The sequence below is a fragment of the Ischnura elegans genome, chromosome 4, assembly GCF_921293095.1.
Source record: "Ischnura elegans chromosome 4, ioIscEleg1.1, whole genome shotgun sequence".
Taxonomy (NCBI): Eukaryota; Metazoa; Arthropoda; class Insecta; order Odonata; family Coenagrionidae; genus Ischnura; species Ischnura elegans.
Genome location: NC_060249.1, coordinates 26,931,205 through 26,954,718, shown reverse-complemented (window position 1 = coordinate 26,954,718; position 23,514 = coordinate 26,931,205). Strand labels below are relative to the sequence as shown.

The 23,514-nt window shown below is 37.6% G+C and overlaps 1 protein-coding gene and 1 long non-coding RNA gene across 3 annotated transcripts in view; one reads left to right on the top strand and one right to left on the bottom strand.

The window, feature by feature from the left end:
• The window catches only part of LOC124157176 (farnesyl pyrophosphate synthase-like), a 70,983-nt gene that overhangs the window by 32,574 nt on the left and 14,895 nt on the right, over nucleotides 1–23,514 (bottom strand). The window lies entirely within an intron of this gene.
• LOC124157177 lies at nucleotides 12,547–23,394 on the top strand. Its single transcript, XR_006864552.1, has 3 exons — nucleotides 12,547–12,557; nucleotides 14,135–14,136; nucleotides 23,259–23,394. It is a non-coding gene; the product is annotated as an uncharacterized LOC124157177 (long non-coding RNA).

The window sequence follows — 23,514 nt, the reverse complement described above, 5'->3', positions numbered from 1 at the left end:
CCTCGACTCCATAATATTTCCTGTACTTCATTTTTATTCAAAAACATACCCGTTTTTTGCGAGTAAAATCAAGGTGCCGAAATTTTAGCGCTCATGGAGTTCCGGTAGTTTTCGTTCCAATAACATGGAATTTTGATGTAATAAATAAGGATCTATCATAAACTGTTTGTGGAAAACAAATTGTTTCTACCAATAAAATTGGTGTATTTGTTGTAAACAACGCAAATCTCTGCTAACTTCGAAATCAATGGGTGAATTGAAAATTGAATGGTAATGTTGTGTGCTTTTGAATATAAGTAATGCAGGTACGTAGACCATACACGTTCAATGTCAGCAGCACATTCAATAAAGTTAGCAAGGTGGGTCTGGAAAAGAATGGAAATATTGAGGTGTACGCAAAAGAGGAGGAACGAAGAAGTGCTGGACATGGTGGGTGAGGAGAGGCAGCTTCTAGATAGGTAATGGGAGACAGAAGTTAGACATGAATGGAACGAGTATTGAGCGGGAAGGGGATGTTGAGAACAAGAGTTTGAGGATAGAATGTTGGGTATACGAGGGAGAGGAAGGAAAAGAATAGGGTGTTTAGATAGACAAAAAGAGAGAAGGCCTTGTTGCGAATTGAAGAGGGAAGATCATGAAGGAAGGAGAGATTGCCAGAATACATCTTAAACACTCCATAGAAACCTACCTTAATCGGTAGAATATTTAATAATAATAATCAGTCAAGGTATGTTTACGTGGAGCATTGTTCAACTTCCCCCGCCAGCCTCCTCTCCCAACCTGGACTTCCGTCTCCAATTCATAATAAGGTCTACTGCCTTTCATTCTTTCTAAAAATCCTATTCGCTCCCTTCCTTTCCCTCATTTAATAAACATTCTATCATCTTAAGGCCTGTTTACACGATACATTAACACGTACGAGTTAATGTCTGTTTGCATGAATGATTTTTGTGGACCGGAACGGAACATGTACGAATGCATGAACCAAATTAGAACAGGTTCTATTTTCTGTGCATGCATTTGCACAAGTTGGGTGGTTACACGGCGCATTTTGGCGTTCATTCTCACATTCATACATTTAGACATTAACCCGTACGTGTTAATGTACCGTGTAAACCGGCCTTTACACTGTATTCAATATCCCCTACCCTCTCCGTGCTCGCTCCATCCATCCCTTCTGTCTCCTCAGGGTCTCATCTAGAAACTGCCTCGCCTCACCCACCATATCCAGCATATCATCGCTCCTCCTCCTCTCAGTCCACTTCGCCATCTCCATTCCTCTCCATATCCATACCTGGTCGGCCTCCACTCTTTTACCATCCTCATTCTTAATCAGGGAAGCCGACTTACAAAAAATATTGGGGGGGCCCAAACCGGGGACCTTGCCCCGGTAAATTTTATAAGTAGTGAGTTTTAAGTTTATTAAGCATTTTAGAAGAGTCATATGATCAACATTAGAACCCTGATTACTCGAATTTCGATATCTGGACACTCCGGGGAAAATCGACAAGCCTGACACATTTTTTCCTCACATCTGTAACGAATTTTTGGGGGGGCTCGGGCCCCCTCAGGCTCCATGGAGTCGGCGCCACTGTTCTTAATCATCCATGTTTCCGCACCGTAAAGCGATGGAATTTATTTTCGTGGGGAGGGGAAGCAAGGATAGGCTAAGTAATTTTAAATAAGCTCACCCCATGATATTTTATACTTACATTAAATATGTAATCAAAAAGCGTTTGCTCTAGTAGATGGATTAGAAGTACTGCGACAGCTCTAAGCGGCGGGCGGTAGGCAGCTTAAAAACAAAACATTTTCTTCATATCGGGGGGGGGGGGGGGGGGCAAACATTTTCCTCATACCCCGCTCTCCGCTTAATTCTATGAAGTGCCTCATTCGAGGATTATTTCGCACATTTTGTAATAAGTATTTGAACACCAGAATAACACAGATATTGAAAGGTAAAACTCTAAATGGATGCCAAGCATCCCATGAATAAGGTCGTTCACTCAAAGTTTTCCTGTATATATACCCAATTACTTACACCACTTATTTTTTATTAGAGCGCGACCCGGGTTTCAATGAATTATCATCATCTTCAGGCGCATCATGATGATAATCCTGATGCGCCTAATGTCTTGCATAAACATTGAAACTGTGATTCGTTAAGATTTATTTTCTTTTTATGCTGTCGCCAGAGTCTAGTTGCACAGTAAAAAAGTTTGTTTTTTTCATTTAAACATTCTTACTTATCATGAAATATCCTTTTATAATTTGACCAATGCATGCGAAGAACCTGTTGGTACCTTAAAACAGGCCTTGGCATGGTAGGGCACCAAACTTCAAAATATGTTTATGAATTTATGTTCTATGAATTCATTTTTTTTCTTTGGAAGATTAAATAATTGTTATAATTCGGAGGCCTCCACGGCCTACTTTAAAATCTGCCTATGGCTTGGGTGTTGTTCGACCTCCACGTAATCGGACGATCAAAAAAAACCGCATGGTGACTTCGAGGCGGGGTGTCTCCAATGCTTCACGTACCGCCGAAATGACTGGCACCCATTATCGTATTTTGCATTTTATTCTTCTCTTACTTCGTATCGCTACCTCTTCAATGCAAAACTTTAAATGAATGCCTATTTATTCGTATTCGGGCTCGCGCACTAACCACATCGCAGCTTTTGGATTTTTTTTACCCGACTTCGTCGACAATCGGCGTATTTTTTTAACAATTCCCCCTCTGTGACATGCAACCTTGCCTCTAAAAATGAAATTTTCATTTCAAAAATGTTTCGCACTGATTTCCGACGAAATAGGCTCCCTTTGGTCGGGAATGAAATCAGGAACCTTTGGCTTTCCGGACCACTGCGCGGATCACTTACCAAGTTCCTATATCCCAGTAGCTAATTTATCAGATGCAAATACAAATAAATAAAACTGGGTAACGGAGTGGTCGCTTCGATTCTACTATGTTCGGTTTCCTTGATTGCCAAGGCCAATCTCACTGGAAGCAGATGCTGAATGAGGAATATTGATAGCGTAGTGGTCTGCACAGTAGCCCAAAAAACAGTTCAACATTTAAATTCCAAGTCCAGGAGATAGTTTTGCTGCCGAAATTAATGTGAATTTCACTGATATCTATGCGGCAGGTTCGAATTTTAACTAAAAAAACATTTTCTCAATTATTTATTCAGATTACAATGAAAAATGGGTTGAAATACGAATGAGGAGGGTAAATAGATTTACTTTAACTATCCATTCTCAATTTGAACCAGGACAATTTATTTTCAGTAACGTACACAGGCTTATTGTAGCAGTAACGCTCATGGGCGTACTTATCGAGGGGCAGGAGGGGGCAGCTGCCCTCCCCCTCTCCCCTCCCCCCCGGTAGCAAAAATCACAAATGCCTTTAAGGAAAATAATATTTATTCAAGCAAATACTTTTAAAAACTAATAAAGAGCTGTTCAAGTTTCCTTAAAATGTTGATTTCATCCACCTTTTCCATGCTTAAATCTTACCTACAACTTGAACAACCATGGCTCCCCTCCCTCCCCCCTAGTTTTTACCCTTGTTATCGCTGATATAATGGAGCTCGTTCCTCCTTTCCCTTTTGTTTTACGTGCCTTAGATTTTTTAATCAATACTCTTCCCGCCCCCTTGTCGGAAATATAGTTTATTCTCGACCTAAGATCGGCGAGGTTACCTAAAAAGAAACAGCCTTCCGTTTTTGACGAAGGGCATCTACCTTTAAATGCTGTTTTTTTTCCTCTGAAGAATATTGCACTTTCGAAAAATTATGGCAAAAATCTGATCCACTTCTCTGCAAGCATCATTTGCCGAGATGCAAATCCCTGCCTTCCTGTCACTAAAGACGGGAGAAGGGGAAGAGAACGGAGAAGAGGAGGAACGACGAAGTGCTGGACATGGTAGGCGAGCAGACGCAGGAGGGGAGACTGCCAGAATACTTCTAAAGTACTCTATACTAACCTACCATAATAGGTAGAATATTTTAATAATAATGGCTAGCACCAAAGCCCTTTGGCCCAACACTCCCAAAGGGCCTTTGGGAGTGTTGTAGATGCACTCGAAAACTTCCTCCAGAGTATGAATTTAATGAGAGGCTGGGTTCGTTCACATTGTTCGAGAACAATGTAAGGTCCCCGCGCACCTCCGAATCCAACCTTTGGATGTAAGACTAATCTTGATTAGCAAGTCACAGATAGAACTCGAGCTGTTTCATCGACTCATGGTCACTCTAAAAGTAAACCGGAAGGGTGGAGCGTCTATCATTTATCGTCTAATCATGACTTAAAAAAAAATAATCTCGCCCAAAATAAATACGCATGGGAGCATCTGCTGATAACATCCCCTTTTCACTCACGACGAATAATAAGGATGTTCAGGATAATCGTTACATCAGATAGAGTTTACTGAACACCTCCCCGGATTTTGATAAAGCTATTCGAATGGAATAGACTCAATGGGAACTGGCTTTTCCGCCCCTCGACACCGAAAGTCATAACTACGGAATTTATCCCATTGCATCTTAGATGGCTACTCGGGTTTCCAACCGGGTTATTCTTGGCATGGCTGTCGACGTTTCGGGCCTATGGGGAAGAAAGCCGTAACACTTCATCTGTCACGTAAAGAACTTCGGGGATTTATATAGATTTTTCCACTGTGGAAATATTCCAACTATTCGAATGATTATATTTTCGTGGAAGCTGCACTTTCTATTCGCCGGCACGAAGAGTAAAGACTACCCAAATAGGTCCTCATATTCGATTAACGAATTATCCTACTTTATACATTTACTAGCTGACCCGGCGAACTTCGTACCGCCTAACAATCAATGAACTTACAGTTTACTTACATCATTTATAAATCAAGAGCGGCTGTATCGTTTTTAATCATGTCTAATTTATTATAATAGAATAAGGATACAAATTCAATAAAACTACGTAAATGAGTACCAAAATTGCTTGTCAGAAAGACATTTTCTTTATTGAATCTACATAGGGTGAATCGGAGCACGTTTACGCGGATTTTTTTCAACAAATTTTCTTACGTTTTAGCTTAAGAAATTTTGGGCATTGTGGTTTAATAAAGCAGTTCATGAAATAAAAATTATACGCATTCAGTTGTTGGCTATTTGCGTTATTAGCTGTAAAAAAATGTTTTTAGGTCCAAGTCTGTTGCATACACTTGGCCCATTCAGGGGGCAGGTTGACACGACCCCAGACCGACGCTTGACTGATGCTCAAAATCGTGCAAGAAAAGCCCCTATGAAGCAGCATTCGCATTAAATGACCTAAGGCGCGCCAGTTTTAGTATCTCTGTTTGGAAAAAATGCACTGCGTAAACGTACTGCATGCGTAAACGCACCACGGTGAGCCCTACACATTCGGGTTTAATGTCTTGCGTCAAGCACCTTCTGAGAAACAACAGTTTTTGTTTTGTTATCAGGCGCAAGATGAAGCGGATGAAGCTAAATAAATATAGCGAAGCAAAGCAGTGACGCAGTGAGGGGAGGTTTTGGGGGATAAACCCCCCCCCCCCCCCCAAGAGCTTAGAGAATTTTTTTATGAAAGATTTTGTTATTAATATTTGGGGGACGGATGACTAACAAACAAAACATATTTAACTATTCACACAGCCGCAAAACCCACTATTTTGAACCATTTATCTTAAAAAATGTCTGGGGGAAGTGCCCCCACACTTCCCGCTTACCTTCGCGAGTTTTCTATACCCTACAGACCCGTGGTATTAGCTGCGCCCAAAACCCCCTATCCTAGCTACGCACTTGAAGCGAAGGAAGAAATAGAGAGGATGGTTTATCGACTCGTGAACATAGCACGCTAAATTGATCATGAGAAAATCATGGGTTTTCATTAGCACATGAGCACAAACAACACAAAAACTGAAAGAAAGACCATGCGAATTTTTAATCGTTATCACGAATGCAACACGAATTGTAAATTGAATACGTTTAATCTCAAAAGGGCATATGAGTTGAGATCATGGAATCTACGGAATGAGGACTTCCTAACCTTTGAATTTGCCTTTGAGTAAAGTTGCGTGTATCACATTCATCACCAATTTTTTTAATGATCAAACACGTTCCGTTGGATAGTTATGGTTGGTTTAGGCTTCGAAAGATCATGAGCACAGAAACTACATTTTTCTGTAAATCGTGCCTTGGTAAGCCAGGTACGTCCAAGGACTTAAAATATTCAGATAGATAGTTGGTGATTTCGTCTTCGTTTGTTACACATTTAAAAGATTCGAATCCATGCAGAGTACGAACTATTTGAATTTACCTCGTTTTAGTCATCCACATCTTCGTTCTTGCTCGCTAAATCAACCATCTTTGGTTCTTTTGGTGATAAATCATATTCTGGAACTCTTTGTTGATGAGCTCACCGTCCGCTCACCTCAGGAACACGGACATTACCGTTTGTCAACAATTGCTTGGAGATTTGTTTACAAACACGGTAGTGAAGTGTCAACTCGAGCTGGGCCACGGCTGGGCTTACAATCAGCTCGAATTAAATTTTTTAAATGTAATTTCAATTTAATTAATATTTTGAATATATTTAGTAATTAAAATGTTATATTGTTACTAAATTCAGTTATTAAAGTGGTAAAAACAAAACAAATTATTTAAATTGTAGTTTTGACCGACTTATCAATTGTTGTGTTACTATAACTCCTAAAAGGAAAGAGATGAATTTTTTTTTGTGAAATTATCCTTTTTTTAATGGCCTATATGTTAACCCCGCCTGAGACGAATCCAAAGAACCAAATCTCATTGAAATCGGTGCAGCCGTTCTCGAGTTATAAGTGTTCTAACTAACACGATTTTCGACTTTCTTTTATATATATAGATTTATACGAGTTTAGTCCCTTTTTTCCTCAATTGTACACTTGGTTTGAATTGCGTATATCATTCGCAAACAAAATCTATCACTGCTGATGACCGGCCGTATGCGATTACCACGCATGACTGAATGCAGTGCACAACTGCGTACATACTGGGAACAGCGAGCAAATGGGATGCGGAGCAGAAAGCCTAATGAAATACAAAGGGAAGCTACGCGATTCGTGAAAAACTGCTACGGGTGCACAGAAAGTGTTACACAGATGTTAAAAGAATAAGGCTGGGAGCCGCTGGAGACACGGAGACCGCGCGTGTGACTATTAGATCGGTTGAGTAATTGAGGATGGATATCTTTCAGAGCGACACAGAGAACATCACATTAGAACCCCATTATATTCTACGTCCGACATAAACGATAAATTAAGAGAGATACTTTATCAAACAAAATAAAAATTTTAAGTCATGGGAATTCGCTATTCCCCCGAACAATAAAGTACTTTAATAAATGCTAGGCGGAACTTTTCAAAGCACTTCCTTTTTATTAGCTAACAGCTTGTGTCCCAATGCCCCTCACCAAACGCCTATTGAGGCAGTTTGCAGGGTAGTATGTAGAGATACAGATGAAATACGAGAGCACCAACTGTGCACCTTCGAGGAAGACGAACGACTGAGTGGTTGACATTTCGGATTCTCTGCCCTAGTGAAACAATCTCGAAGACTTTAGTAAATATATATTAAAACTAAATATGAACGCTTAAATTTGATAAATATATATACTAATTATTACGGAGGCTTCCGCGGTTAGTTGATTGGTGATGGTTTTCCGGGTTTACAAAGCACTTCCGCGCAAAGTATCAACGCGGTGTAAACCCGGAAAACCATCACCATATATACTAATTATTTATAATTTACAGGGCTTCAGTCAAAATCCCCAGAAAAATTAAAAATCAATTTTTATGGCGAAAATATCGAACGGATGGATCAAGTTAGTCCTTCTTGATTGGAGCATTTCGTAATGCAGGTAAAGCAATAAAAAGTATAGAATATATGCCCAAATTTATTCGGAAATTCTATAATTTTCTTCGCGCAGGATGCTCATATTCATAAATTTAGGCTGCGAAAAACTGCTAATCGTCGATACAATCTCAAAATGTTATGCCTCGTTTTGGTTTTTGTATCTCCAACGACGTCTCAGCCACCTTGTTGCTATGTAATTACGTCGAAGACCGCGTTGGCAATCTCGAAGAATGAGCCCGAATTAAATCGTTTTTCCGCTTCAGCCTTCTCGCTCAGCTACGTGCACGGGTGGGCCACTTGACGAAATAGCAGTGGGGTAGGAGGCGATCCACGCGAGGGGCAATAATCTTCCGAAGGTTAAAAACATCTTGTGATGGGGGCGGGGAGTCGCACGAGGCAAACTCATCTTTTTTCGCTTTCTTTTTATTCTCCTCGGCGAACGAGAATAAGGGCGGATTCCCTTCCAGAGGGCGGCTGTCTGGCTTGGTTGCTTCCCCAGAGTAAATATATACAAGAGGCCTGCCCAGTAACCAAACGCTGTGATGCTCAACTTCAGCATAACAGTGGAAAATGGAAAAAGTTATCAAATGCAATGCGCGCAATGATTATTTAATTAAATAATTAAAATAATGATACTATCCCTTCCAAGTAATATCATTAAATTTAATATATTTATCTTTTTGTTTTTGTAGTCACTATTTTTTAATCAATTTCATTTAAGCTCAGTTAAAGTTATACTTTTGAAACTTCGGAGCTAGAATTTTTCGTAGTTTAACACACAACTGACTCTGCTCCAAAATTTCTCTAAACTTGGACTTTTAAAAATGGGGATCTGAGCGATATTTTAATGAGACGTTCACGTTTACTTAAGGGTGTCATTAATTTGTACAAAATTCTCAATCCCAGAAGATGCAAAAATGAGTGTAGCGACACGGCGGCAATAGGATAGGTTAGTTAAAAAACGTAGCGACCGATCTCCAAAAATAAAAAAATGCATTAATTTCAATGTCGATAAATATTTACCATTAAACAGTTGAAATAAAATTTCCAATCGAAATGTTTATACAACATGAAAGCAATCTCTGATTCCGTAGTCAGCCAATAAGGCCCATCACGTTATCTCGGATTTTGCCATTACAATCTTGGTCGCATGTGTAGAAACCGATAATTGCCCTTTATCTATACTGAGGCAGTTTCTTCCCTTCCTTCCACTCGACATCCATGTCCGTCTGCCTTACCAAGCGACGTGAAGTCTATAAAGGCAGCTATTTCATCGCTGCTCTCAATGCGATTAAAGGAAAATGAGGCATAAAAATGATGTAGTATACGTCCAATTTAATGTCGACGCGAACAGCTAGTTTCGGCGCATTCATTATTCATTCATTCACTTCGGCTACTTTGAGTACGAGAAAATGACGCATGACTGCGTCGAAATTAGTTGTAAGAGTCAGCATGAAAGTGGACATATACTACATCCTTTACACATTTTATTTTATATCATAATGTTCCACAACATCTCACCTTCCATCGTTGACTAAAAATTAAGGAATTGCGCAACGATTTGGGCCGCTTCCGAAAAAAAGCCTACGATTATTTCTTCAGGGTGTAAAGAGAACATGACGTTAAAATCATGTCACGAATAACAATTTTTTTAGGTCGACTCGGCTTTCGCATATCGCATCGTGAGAAAGGAGAGTTATCGTTTTTTCACGAGTTATATTTAGTTTATAGTGGGAGTAATAATGACGAGGTAGTTATCCATAGAACGTTTATTAAACAGCAGTTTACCAGTCTCTGTGTCATTCTCAAGAGTTCAACTCTAAAGTTTTTGGGAGTGGGATATCGCTAATTATCGATATTCTAATTAATGGTGAAAATCTGTATTTTTAGAGGCATCTATTGAACAGCAGCTATATTACCTTTGGATCATAGTATCAAACGCTGCAACGCTTTATTTAGTATAGAGTCAAATTTTTCTTCATTCTTTAGTTTTCAAATGGTTTCCTTTTGGTTTAAAATGATCTCTTCCACCCCAATTTTGCACCATGATCCTATGGATGGATTTTATTGAGCGCGGAACTCTTTTCTCTGAGAAATAACATAAGATTTTTCATTATACATACCTAAATAAATCAGTTCAACTTACATATAGGAACAAGTGATAGGTTTATTTAAGAATATTTTTAATGTTCATTTAGTGTTAGAAGAATACATTCAGTTTTTTTATTATTGTAGAAAGATTCCTTTGTTACCCCCATGTCTATCGTCAAATCACACCTTTTCATGTAATAATACGTTCGAAAGTAGTTCAGACTCCCAGAACAATAAATCAATGTTTTGTCATTACACATAATAACTTGCGAGCCAAATATAATGTTTGGATGGCGTTGACCAATCGCTAACATGCAATGGGGTCCCCACATGCACACCATACGGTTATAAAAATACACATAATAGCAAAAACAATTCGTGCCATTTATGAAGGTAATGTGAGCTCCCACGAAGCGTCCATCGCTCCATGCTAACCTAGACCACAACACAAATACACTCATACGGAAAATTAAAACTTCCCGACGATAAGTAATTAATATAGTATACCCATGCACGGATAGAACAATTTTATGAACAGCAAATTTATCAGCAATGCTAATTATCACAATTTCAATCAAGGCACATTTGGAGAGTGAATCATATTATTTGATCGGGATTCGACCTGGTATTATCGCACTGCCAGGATTTGGCTGCAGTCAGGTTAAATTAAATTTGCCATGGTAATATATCAGCCCTTATCACACGCAGTTTTGCAGTGCCCACGAGTAAGCGGGTATGTGTGAGATAAAAGAAGTGCATCCGAAGTACGGCAACTTGGAACAGGACTCGAACAGACTTTTTTTCGTTCTGCAATGCCCCGACATATTTTTGCTGCATTTCTTCGGCTACTTTGAACAGGTTTTTTTTTACTTTTTAGCTCTGTTCATAACTTCTCTGATCAAAAACTACGCGATAATGACATTTTGTCATTATCGCGTAGTTTTTAGTTCAGTCATCTTTTTAAACGAATGATTTGAAATGACGTTGGCAGTCTCGTCATTTTTATTGAAATTCATCGCGGCCCTAGCTGCGATATTTATATCATGTTTTTCCTTTCCCATTCGTATTCTCTTTGTTTTATTTGCATTTCCATTGAATTATTTCTCATCCTATAATTTTTTAACACTGCTTTACCTTTATTTCTTCATGGGAAGCCCTAAAATCCCAACCTTGCATGAGTAGACATGTTTTAATTGCGAATCCTTCCAAGATTTTAGCCTTACACGCGAGTGCATTTGTGGTGTAGCCTTGTTTTGGGCGGAACAATGACGCATGCTTAATGAGAGCAAGCACAATTTGAACGAATGTATTGCAAATAGCGCAAATAGTTATTTAGCGCGTAATACAGAGGAATTAGTAGTTACGGTTGTATTACTTTTAAAGCTATTACGCAACATGTAATGAATGCAGTCAATCAAATTACGTAATCGTTAGGGCAATTCACGAAATGTATGTATAGCGAAGATGTGACGCGAAATATTAACATCGGGACGTGTTCCTCACAAAGGAATGCTATAGCGGATGGGCGACTACTATGCAAATTTGGGCAATTTTGGTTACGTTTTTTTATCAGAGAGCAAAAATTACTTTGGGCGGTTTGAATCCCATAAATAAAAATGGGAAAATAACCTTAAGATAGCAGAAAATTGCATATCAGACGAGACTGGAAGCTCGCGATCCCATGAGCCCCTCTTGTCCCTCAAGTGTCCCGAGAATCGATTAAATGATAAACACCACGCCTATCCGCGCTGGTTCAATCCCAGTAGCGCCTTATCATCACATCGTTCGCCCATACAATACTAACGCCATAAACTCTACGAGATGTAAAGTATGATCATATATATAATGAATGTGCCCTAAAATCCCAAGTATGACGCGCAAACATGCATAACGCGCAGGTCAGCCTTCAGTTGTTATCCGCATGTCTCCTTAATTAAATTATAACGCATACCCACATATAACGCGCAGGATATAAGTAGAACAATGGCACCTTAACTTCATATAATTATCATAACCATTGAAAATCGCAATTTTTTAAAGTAAAGTAGAGGAAAATCGAAAGCAATAAAGGGAATACATTCGCCGGGAAAGCATCAGATTTTACTTCAATAAAGGGAATGCTAAAATATGTTTTTCTCTTTTCGCTCGTTCGATGTATGCATTGCGCGCATCGAATGCCTTTAGGCAAAACTTAGCAAATAAGCATAGCAATAACCAAGTAGCATGCATAGCTTTCTCCTCAAGATTTGCTACAATAATGTTCGCTGCCTGAGGTTTTATGTTAACCATTTTCTAGGTAAAACGAATTGCTATTAATAGCAAATCGTATGAGATGGAACAGAACATCTAAATACTTCCTGTTGAACGATATTTATGTGTGAAATTAAAACCAATTGTAACTTTACGTATTCTTTAATAAACCAAAAGACCAAGATTTTGGCAACTGGTGCCTATGTCGAAGTCGAGATTATATAAAACGAGTCGATGGGCGCTTGAGTTCATCAAGCGGGTTTGGGAGTGGTGCGGGAACATATTTGTGTCACGTGTGTTCGAGTATTGGGTCCATAAGTTGCTTAAAAAGCGAAAAAAAAACCACTCGCAATGTCGTTTAAATGGGCAGAATAGACGGACAACACGCATATTCGCCCTCAACAATACCAAGGGTGGTCTTAGTAACCACGATGATATAAACGTTAGGAGAACTTTCTGAACTGAATATTTACGTAATGGAGAGAGATTTAAATTTGATGACACGAATCCCGTGTAAAACACGATTCCCGTGTAAAATACGATTCCCGTGTAAAACATTTTTAAACCATGAATTACGTGAGGAAATGGTCTCCGTTACCATAAACGGCCAGCGTCGTTTAACAAATTAAAAACAGCATTAGGCGAATTGGAGTTGGATAACTAGGCTTCAACAATCACATCCAGCCTTAGCAACCACATCGAAAATGTGAATTCAATCGTACGTAAAATGATCACAGCATTATTTCCATTTACCTTACACTGAAAATAGGTGTCGTTATTATGATTTCAAAAAAGGGGCCCAAAGTATTATGGACGAATACTTATGAAATATTCACAGCGTCATAATTATCTGTTAATTAAGGATACGTGCCTATAATAATATATGAAATATTTGATGGTATCGATATATACATATTTTAATCAATACATCTCAACACTTAAGCAATATGGGTAGTAATAAATGATATGTACCATTAATATATTGCTGTCCAAGCGCAGTGTATGAATTTAATTTCCGTAGCCACAATATTGATTCTGCTGTGTGCAACTATGAAGTATACCATATAACGGGCTAAAACATTAAATGCATTCCCATTATTTGCAAGATTTAAGAATAATTTGATTAGGTAGCTTCATAATAACATTTTATGTGAGTTTCAGCCTAGTATCTCATGAAATGAAAAAAATATTAGCTAAAAGTCGAATCCAAACAAAGTCGTTCTGATCTTACTCGCAGAAAAATTGATTATTTGGAGCGCCCATCATTCACAAATGTGACCTCCGTGATAAGGATTGTACCATTAAAAAATTTGTTCAGCTCCCATAAATAGAACCGTATTGAGAAGGATTTCAGTTTTTTTCCCCTTTAATTTGCATTGATATTAGATATCGATATAAAATGAAAACTATGGTTGGCAAGGAGACGTAATTTTCACTAAATAATTATATTGTTAATAAGGTATGACGCTGAAAATTTCAGATGGGTAAGGTCAACATCATAGGAGAAAATGAAACCGATCGATATCTATATATATAAAAGAAAGTCGAAAATCGTGTTAGTTAGAACACTTATAACTCGAGAACGGCTGCACCGATTTCAATGAGATTTGGTTCTTTGGATTCGTCTCAGGCGGGGTTAACATATAGGCCATTAAAAAAAGGATAATTTCACAAAAAAAATTCATCTCTTTCCTATGGGCATGCTTTTAGGAGTTATAGTAACACAACAATTGATATGTCGGTCAAAACTACAAATTAAATAATTTGTTTTGTTTTTACCACTTTAATAACTGAATTTAGTAACAATATAACATTTTAATTACTAAAATATTCAAAATATTAATTAAATTGAAATTACATTTTTAAAATTTAATTCGAGCTGATTGTAAGCCCAGCCGTGGCCCAGCTCGAGTTGACACTTCACTACCGTGTTTGTAAACAAATCTCCTAGCAATTGTTGACAAACGGTAATGTCCGTGTTCCTGTCGAGGAATCGAGTAGTTTTAACTCATAACCTTGGAATGATTGCAAATTAGTTTCAGCGGGAGGTGAGCTCATCAACAAAGAGTTCCAGAATATGATTGATCACCAAAAGAACCAAAGATGGTTGATTTAGCGAGCAAGAACGAAGATGTGGATGACTAAAACGAGGTAAATTCAAATAGTTCGTACTCTGCATGGATTCGAATCTTTTAAATGTGTAACAAACGAAGACGAAATCACCAACTATCTATCTGAATATTTTAAGTCCTTGGACGTACCTGGCTTACCAAGGCACGATTTACAGAAAAATGTAGTTTCTGTGCTCATGATCTTTCGAAGCCTAAACCAACCATAACTATCCAACGGAACGTGTTTGATCATTAAAAAAATTGGTGATGAATGTGATTCACGCAACTTTACTCAAAGGAAATTTCAAAGGTTAGAAAGTCCTCATTCCGTAGATTCCATGATCTCAACTCATATGCCCTTTTGAGCTTAAATGTATTCAATTTACAATTCGTGTTGCATTTGTGATAACGATTAAAAAATCGCATGGTCATTCTTTCAGTTTTTGTGTTGTTTGTGCTCATGTGCTAATGAAAACCCACGATTTTCTCATGGTCAATTTAGCGTGCTATGTTCACGAGTCGATAAACCATCCTCTGTATTTCTTCCTTCGCTTCAAGTGATAGGGGGTTTTGGGCGTAGCTAATACCACGGGTCTGTAGGGTTTAGAAAACTCGCTAAGGTAAGCGGGAAGTGTGGGGGCACTTCCCCCAGACATTTTTTAAGATAAATGGTTCAAAATAGTGGGTTTTGTGGCTGTGTGAATAGTTAAATATGTTTTGTTTGTTAGTCATCCGTCCCCCTAATATTAATAACAAAATCTTTCATAAAAAAATTCTCTAAGCTCTTGGGGGGGGGTTTATCCCCCAAAACCTCCCCTCGCTGCGTCACTGCTTTGCTTTGCTATATTTATTTAGCTTCATCCGCTTCATCTTGCGCCTGATAACGAAACAAAAACTGTTGTTTCTCAGAAGGTGCTTGACGCAAGACATTAAACCCGAATGTGTAGGGCTCACCGTGGTGCGTTTACGCATGCAGTACGTTTACGCAGTGCATTTTTTCCAAACAGAGATACTAAAACTGGCGCGCCTTAGGTCATTTAATGCGAATGCTGCTTCATAGGGGCTTTTCTTGCACGATTTTGAGCATCAGTCAAGCGTCGGTCTGGGGTCGTGTCAACCTGCCCCCTGAATGGGCCAAGTGTATGCAACAGACTTGGACCTAAAAACATTTTTTTACAGCTAATAACGAAAATAGCCAACAACTGAATGCGTATAATTTTTATTTCATGAACTGCTTTATTAAACCACAATGCCCAAAATTTCTCAAGCTAAAACTTAAGAAAATTTGTTGAAAAAAATCCGCGTAAACGTGCTCCGATTCACCCTATGTAGATTCAATAAAGAAAATGTCTTTCTGACAAGCAATTTTGGTACTCATTTACGTAGTTTTATTGAATTTGTATCCTTATTTTATTATAATAAATTAAACATGATTAAAAACGATACAGCCGCTCCTGATTTATGAATGGTGTAAGTAAACTGTAAGTTCATTGATTGTTAGGCGGTACGAAGTTCGCCGGGTCAGCTAGTATCTTCATAAGGAAACGTATCACATCAAAATAATTTATTATTTGGAATAGTACATTGCTCTCTTAACATCATGATTAAAGTTTTATCCCAATTGCTATTGAAATTTGTCTGGAGAAGGGATCTATCTAATGCTCACTTGCATCGATTATAACTTCGACTGTAATAACTGCATTAGTTTTCTTTTACTTTTATATTATTTTGTATTATAATATTATATTTCAGCGAGAGTTTCAGTCCCTTGCCTTAATAAATAAAAAATATATTAGGTAAAAATCGATTTCCTGGATTTTCGATATGATTTTTCTCGCTGGTTAATAGGTGAAGCGGGATTTCGATCATTTCTAATTGTGACCTCAGTGATAAGGATTATATTCTTAAATTTTTGTTTATCTCGTAAAAGGGGAAATTTGTATAAAACGATTTGAGTGTATCCCCATTTACTTTACATTGAAATTAAATGTCGATATAAAATGAAAACTATGGTTGCCATGGAGCCCTTAATATAAGGAAACATTTATATTACCAATCAGGTACTATACTGAAAATTTAGGACTGGTACCGTCTGTAGCAAAGGAAAAAATGAGTCCTATCGATATAAATTCATATCGATATATTTTCATTAGGAATCGTTACCCATCAAAATTATTTACATGTGTGCATAGAACTTTTCCGTATTACCAAATTATTAAAATTTATATCGCCGTAACTATGTAAATAAGTCTCAAAAAGGGATGTATCGAATGCACACTTGGATCGATAATAACTTCAGCTGTAATCATTCGATCCGCTTGATTTAACTTTTGTCGCATAAAATACATTAGCATCTTTAATATATATAACTTTCATATTCATACCTCGACTAAAAACAAAGTTATTAGCGAATAAAGCGTATCCAAGGAGATTGGTATCGATATAACTCGCACGTAAATCAATCGAGTGAAATGGCCATCATTGCAAAAGTTGACCTTTTTGATAAAAGTATTACCCTGAAATTTTCATTCATCTAGCTTGAACGGTTGCTAAGATATTCAAGATTGTATGCTCCCCCAAAAAAATGGCGACAATGATTTTTCGCGTGCAGGATATTTTTCGGAATTTTATTATGAATTAACTGAGAGGGTTATGGGAAAAGCAGGGTAGACCGCGAGGATACGAAGTACCCTCAACGGTTTTTCCAGAAGATTGCAAATTTTCATATGGCACATGTCTCAAGGCCGAAATCCGAGTTTGAAAATTCGCCCATCACAACAATGTAAAATCGAAATCGTTTATTCCTCGGAATTGTTTCGACGTACGAAAATTCCAAGATAGCCAAAAAATCAACCAAAAAATTCCTACACCTTATATTCCAAGGAATTTGTCGCACAATTATTGCAAGTTGGTCAAAAAAATTCCTAAAGTTTTCCCATAAGAAAAGCATTGAAAGCGTTCAAAAAATAATAAAAAGAACTAAATATCAATTCGTCGCAATGACAACCACACCAAAAAATCTAGTTTATGTCCATTGAATATCATGTTCCTCAGACGTTTAAAAGTACAAAATAAAATCGAAAAAGTTTTAGTTCCATAAGGCTCCCATGTTAATTCAAGTCGATATATCTCGAAAACTAATCGACTTTTCAAAGTTTTCAGATTTTTCCTCCCAATGAATTTCTTTTTACTTTTACGTCCAATAAGCCAAATACCCACGCCTATTACAGTTTGGGCTGTGAATTTGTATCAATGAGGCAGTCAGTCAATCGAATTGCCGTTTTATTATGGTTTAATTTAATTAGCGTGGAAAGTTAACATTGGACTTTAATTTTGATATGGGTGTGTCCAAATTCTACAAAGTCAAAATTAAAACATTAGGGTGCAACTGCATCTACATAAAACCATACGAGTCAATTGGACAGTGCTAGGCAGCGAGTGACTAATCTCTATAGTATGCAGCATGAAACAGGTCCCCCACATCACATGGTTATCAAAAATGTGTAGGTACATGAAATAATTCAAATAAGAAAGAAAATTTCGTGTAGGGGGTGTAAGCTTACACCATGCTCGCAAGCAACAACGTAATAAACACACCAACACACTTGCATAAAAAGCTGACATCTGCCCATGATTAACAATGAAAGTAAAGCTATCCATGCAACGATGTCATTTAAGGATTTATCTTGAAGAAACACTGGATATGCAGTGTTAAAAAAATACGAGATGAGCAAAGATACAAAAGAACGGAAATTCTAGGCAAATTGCGAATGAACTGCAAAATTCTACTGCAAACATTTTTTCAATTGGGAGACTGAACCTAAAAAACCGTATCCACGTCAACTGGCAGCAAAGGAAATGAACTTTTTTTTGCATTGACGGAAAGTCGTCTCCACAGAAAAAGGCCAGTTCTCTAGCTAATTTGACTATAATGGTATAGAACAACGTAACAAAGTCATCTCAGCTCACCTTTCTTCAGGATTATCATACTCCACTGAAAGTAATCGTGATCAAACTAGATGATTTCGGCATTTTACGTACTCTACATAGAAAGGAAAATTATGTGCACCCGATTGTGTGTTGTCGACGCACCCATAATACGTATTTGTACTAGGAAAATTATTTCCGAGACACTTGACAGTTTCGGCTCATTTTAAAGATTGAAAAAGCTTTTTCCTGAATATATTCAACGACGAAGGGTCTCGAATATTTTTGGCAGGCTGAACCAGTTGCTTTTTCCATATCAACTGCGATCAAGGACATCAGATAAGAAATGCATCGAAATTGGAGCATATGAAGATAGCAATCGAAATATAATCTGGCAATGATGAGATTTTTACCACTGAATATCAGGATGATCACTATTGTAGTAGACAATAATGACGAGTAGATCCCATTCTTTTAACGATCTCGATCTTAACATTTCGTTTCAGGATCGATCAATCGCAAATTTTGATCTCCATATCAGTCCACAAAAAAGGTCTGAGCCAAGAATAATCCCGAAAGTATATCACTTTCAACGGATATTCGAGCAAATCACGAATTAATTCTCAATTTTAGAACATAGCGTTTAAAAACCAAAAACTAAGTCACAGTTATTTTATTACCTTGAGAAATTACGTCATGTTTGCCTCAAGTTTGGCTCATTACGAAGCTTTTCTCATGATTAGGTAGCAGCAAAATAGAACTCGCTTAAAGCGCCTCCATTATTTCCCCATAGGAATCGAAATCGATTATCCACGTTTTCAAGAAGAAAATTCAGAATGTTCAACGGTTAACACGAATGCTTCAGAATAGCACAGAGCAGCCAGATTCGCAATGAGTTGTTACGATAAAAAGTACAGCGTTTACAATTTTTACGCGAGTTAGGTTGGGAATCTTTACAGGAGTGTACAGCAAGATTAAATAAAGCAGGTTAAATTTACTTAGTTAGTATATTCGGAGATTTTCCCAGACGACGCGAAAAATATCCTTCGTTTACCCTTGACCTATCGTAGAGAAGAAGGTAAAGGAAACATAAACTGTAAAGCAAAAGAGATTTGTCATTATTTCTTCATACTATTAAGGACAGCAACGGTGTCTCGATTAATAAAGCTAATTGCGTCACTCGATAGGACGACTATTACATGTTTTCATTTTTCTATTGTTCTAAACTTGCATGGATTTACTCTAGGAAATACTAACAGTTGGCAAGTTATCTTTGCACTGTTTTTTGTTACAACGCGTAATATTTTTATGAGCTTGTGGGGTGCATGTTGGGGTCCACGGTGATTGGTCACCCCTTAGCAAACACCACACATCCACATAATATCCTACGAGCCGACTATTGGGTGTTTGGAAGGGGGTGCCAATTGAAAGCAGAAACACAAGCATTCCTTATGAGCCCTAGAGGTGGCTCGAAGGGTATTATGTAAACGTTCAGCTGGGTCGGTGAAATGTTTGTGCGGAGTAAAGGACTGGAACGATGGAAAAAAGGGAATACATTGAAAAAACGATAATCAATACATCGCCAAAATGCAGCATAGGAATTTTAAGTCGTAGAGCAAGGAAGCCTTTCTAAGCAAAGACGCTAAGTAAGAAAGCTAGGACGCAAGAAACACTTTCAAAATTAAGGCGCAGACGGAAACAGTTGAATTTCGATTTCATTGTGTTTTCATCGCGTCTTTTCGCGTAATATCTAAGTTTGCCAAGCTTCTTTTTGCGAAATTTAATCTTCCACATTCTCAACTCACTTATTTACGCTCTATATCTATAAATGTTTCAATGTTTTAAACCACACTGAGGACTTCATACAAGTATTGTAGGTGTTACCTACTCAAAATTTTGATATTTTTTATTTATTCTTGGGAGCTATTTAGCATCAATCATTCATAAATGCACGATATTTCGTTCAGTGAAATGAATACATAATATTAACGTATCACAGCGATTAAATTCAACGTAAATATCACTTGACACTCTGTTTTATTCTCAATCCTATTTTTACATCCACTTCAAGATGGCTCTATCCTTAACAATTCCTTATTTATCTTTTATCACCATAGCATCGTCTCAAACAAAGAAATAAAAGAAATCAAAATGAAAACAAACATGCTCACAAATAAACAAAACAAACAACAAATGAACTTAAAACAGAAAATAAACTAAACATATACAAAAGTGATATTGGTCATAAAGACACATGCATCAATATTCACTCCGATATTTGTTCATTTACGTTATATCACAGAGTATACTCTGTGGTTATATACCCCTCTCCCGTGATTTTCATTTCTTGGATATACGCCCGTGGTCAAATGTATTACGTTTCGTCCGTTACCGGTTTGGCGTGACACTGAATTGGCAGCTCGTGCTCTGATTGGCTAGACTTGAGCCGTACGGATGAACCGCGGAATGAATGGCTAGACGTAAGCTGAAAGCAATTATCTTGGACATTGAGCATCTTTCTCACGCCTTGTCTCATTGTAGACCAGCCCTAAAGCTAACTCTGTCGATGCCCCCATCAAAACACACTTCGGTCAACGGCTGAGGGAATTCCTATTCGCTCAAGGCGTGCGACGAATTTCAAAGTTGGCAACAAAAATCGTAAACAAGAGCCCGCCGGTGTTATCCTTCCTCTGGAAGCATTTTCAGCTTCAAAACCGTCTACTGCGCATCGCTATGAGCTTTCACTTGGACTTTAAGTAGGCCTAAAATCAGGCATGTAGCCAGGGGGTGTGGGCTTTAAGCACCTCGCTCCTCCCTCCCTCCCTTAAATTTTTCCCTTGTGTTTCATCTGCTGAGGAGACACTAACCAAGGGGCACATATCTTCTGTCTCTCCTTTTATAGATCTCGAAGTTAGATTTCATAATGCCTGCCAAAAACCAACAATAAATAAATTTAACTTTAACTTTAATAACCAATAATAAATAAATTTAACTTTAATAACCAATAATAAACTTACCTTTCATCATTATTCAAACGAAACATATTATAGCCGATTGAAATGTTTGCTTTTGCGATGCCTGTGCATTTACTACAAAATATAAAAACAGGTAACCCGCATTCCACTCAACATTCCCCGCAAGCAAATTTAATACCTTTTTCCCGCCTTAAATGAAAGAATCGGGTCAATCGCTACCACCAAATTTGTAACTAAATAAATTAATAGTTAAATGGAATACTGAAATAGGCTCAGCGACCCATAAATACCTCTTACGGTGGGCATTTACGATGGACCAACTATCCTCATATCTAAGGAAGTCCATCCACGAAAACTGACCTTCTTATTAATTGCATCACAAATTCTTTTATCGGAGAACAAAGAGCCATAATTAAAGTTTGGCGCATTTTTGCGAAATAAGTAAATTTTATCTAGATATGTAGAGTTACGATACGCTAAACAAACTAAATTTGTGATAGCAATGAGGTCTGCCTGTCGTATAGGTACCGTAAATGTCGCCATAGATGAGCAGCAGAAAAGGTAAAATCATATTTTTTCATAATTCAATAGATTCTACCAATTACTTCCAAAGGTGAAATGACCAGATGGAATAATGATTTCTCGGTAAACATGTGAATTGTCGTTGGAATGGTGTTGTTGCATCGTAAATGTACGCCAGTAGCTTTTAATTTCCGTAAATAATTTAATTATTCTGCGAACAGTGGCATGAAAATAAGTTCACTAAAGTTATAGGTAAACAAAGTAATGGTTTGCAAGTGCATACCGAATACCATACGCAGTAATGATATCGAGGCAACAAGGCGGAAGTATTCTACCTTGTTGATACTAGCTGTTTTAACTTGTATCACTTAATGGATATAATGGAGTAGAATTATTTTATTTCTGCTACGCTTCTATGCATTATTCTATGATGGTTCATTTAAGAATACTTCACATTATATGGATTATAACGCAATTTATTTCGAAGTGCTCAGCAGACGAAATCTGACCGACACATTTATGTATTGTGTCGACAGTGTCGACTAAGAAAACGACCCTGAGTCAAGCATAGATCTTAAATGAGGCCATGTTCCAAGCAAAAATGGAAATTTCAGCCTACACCCCCTTGTGACGGCACTTCTAAAACAGACTTGCCAATTTCCTAAACCGACGTTCGCGCAAGTTCTATCAAGTTTTAAATGGATTTGCTTCGCCCATTAGCGTTGAGTTCTCATGATTTTAGGAGCAACTAGGCATCCACATTGATTCGTGACAGACTAAAAGGAAAACAGCTGCTTGAACAAGATTTTCTCACCAAATTTTCACTTTTTTAGCATAATTAGCATGTCTCAGTACATAAGGATGTAATTAGTAATATCAGATTTAGGGAGCACAAATATACTGATTCGGTTCAGTTATCGCCTTAACGTCAACGAAGATGGAAAATTAACTCTCTTTTCTAAACATACTGCATCAGGAAATTTAAAAAATAGTAGATCAACGACAAAATCGTGATTATTTAGAGAAAAGCATGTAATTTAAAATCAAAGATACAGAAATAAACTTACAAAATAGTAAGGCGCTTCAAGCAATCTGGTGAGTGTCACTTAAGTTTTTCACCGGGGCCAATACAAAATACCCATTAGCTCCGTGCATAGTTTAGGTTTCATGAAAAATACCCTAAGTTTATAGTAATTTCGTCTGTCTGTCCGTATAAAGTTACCGTAAATAAAACACATGACCATATATCCAACACACAAGATTAAATCAGGTTATATTCATTAAATAGATTCAAATAATTACATCCAAAAGGATATTGACTACATATAATTATGAATACTGGGTTAACATGTGATGAATTACATGCAGTCGTAAATTTCCGAAATGATTCACATTCATTGGCACGACATCGCTTACTTGACTAGTTTCTTCAGTCCATCATAGAGATCAAGGTTGCGTAAGACGAATCTTCCAACACACGTTAGTGTTGAAATTATTGACGTCTAGATAGTGGTAACGTTATTTTAATATCAAACACAAATACAATGAGAACTTCTTCTTCACACGAAACAGAATTGACTTCAACTGAGCACATGGTGTGAATCGCACAGCATGCTACAACCAACCATCGATATATCGATAGTGTCTAAGCAGACTATCGAATGTAGTTAATTTGCTTTTCAATAGTTAGTGCTCTAGTTTAATCGAGCGATAGTAAATGACTAATGTAATTTTTGAGAT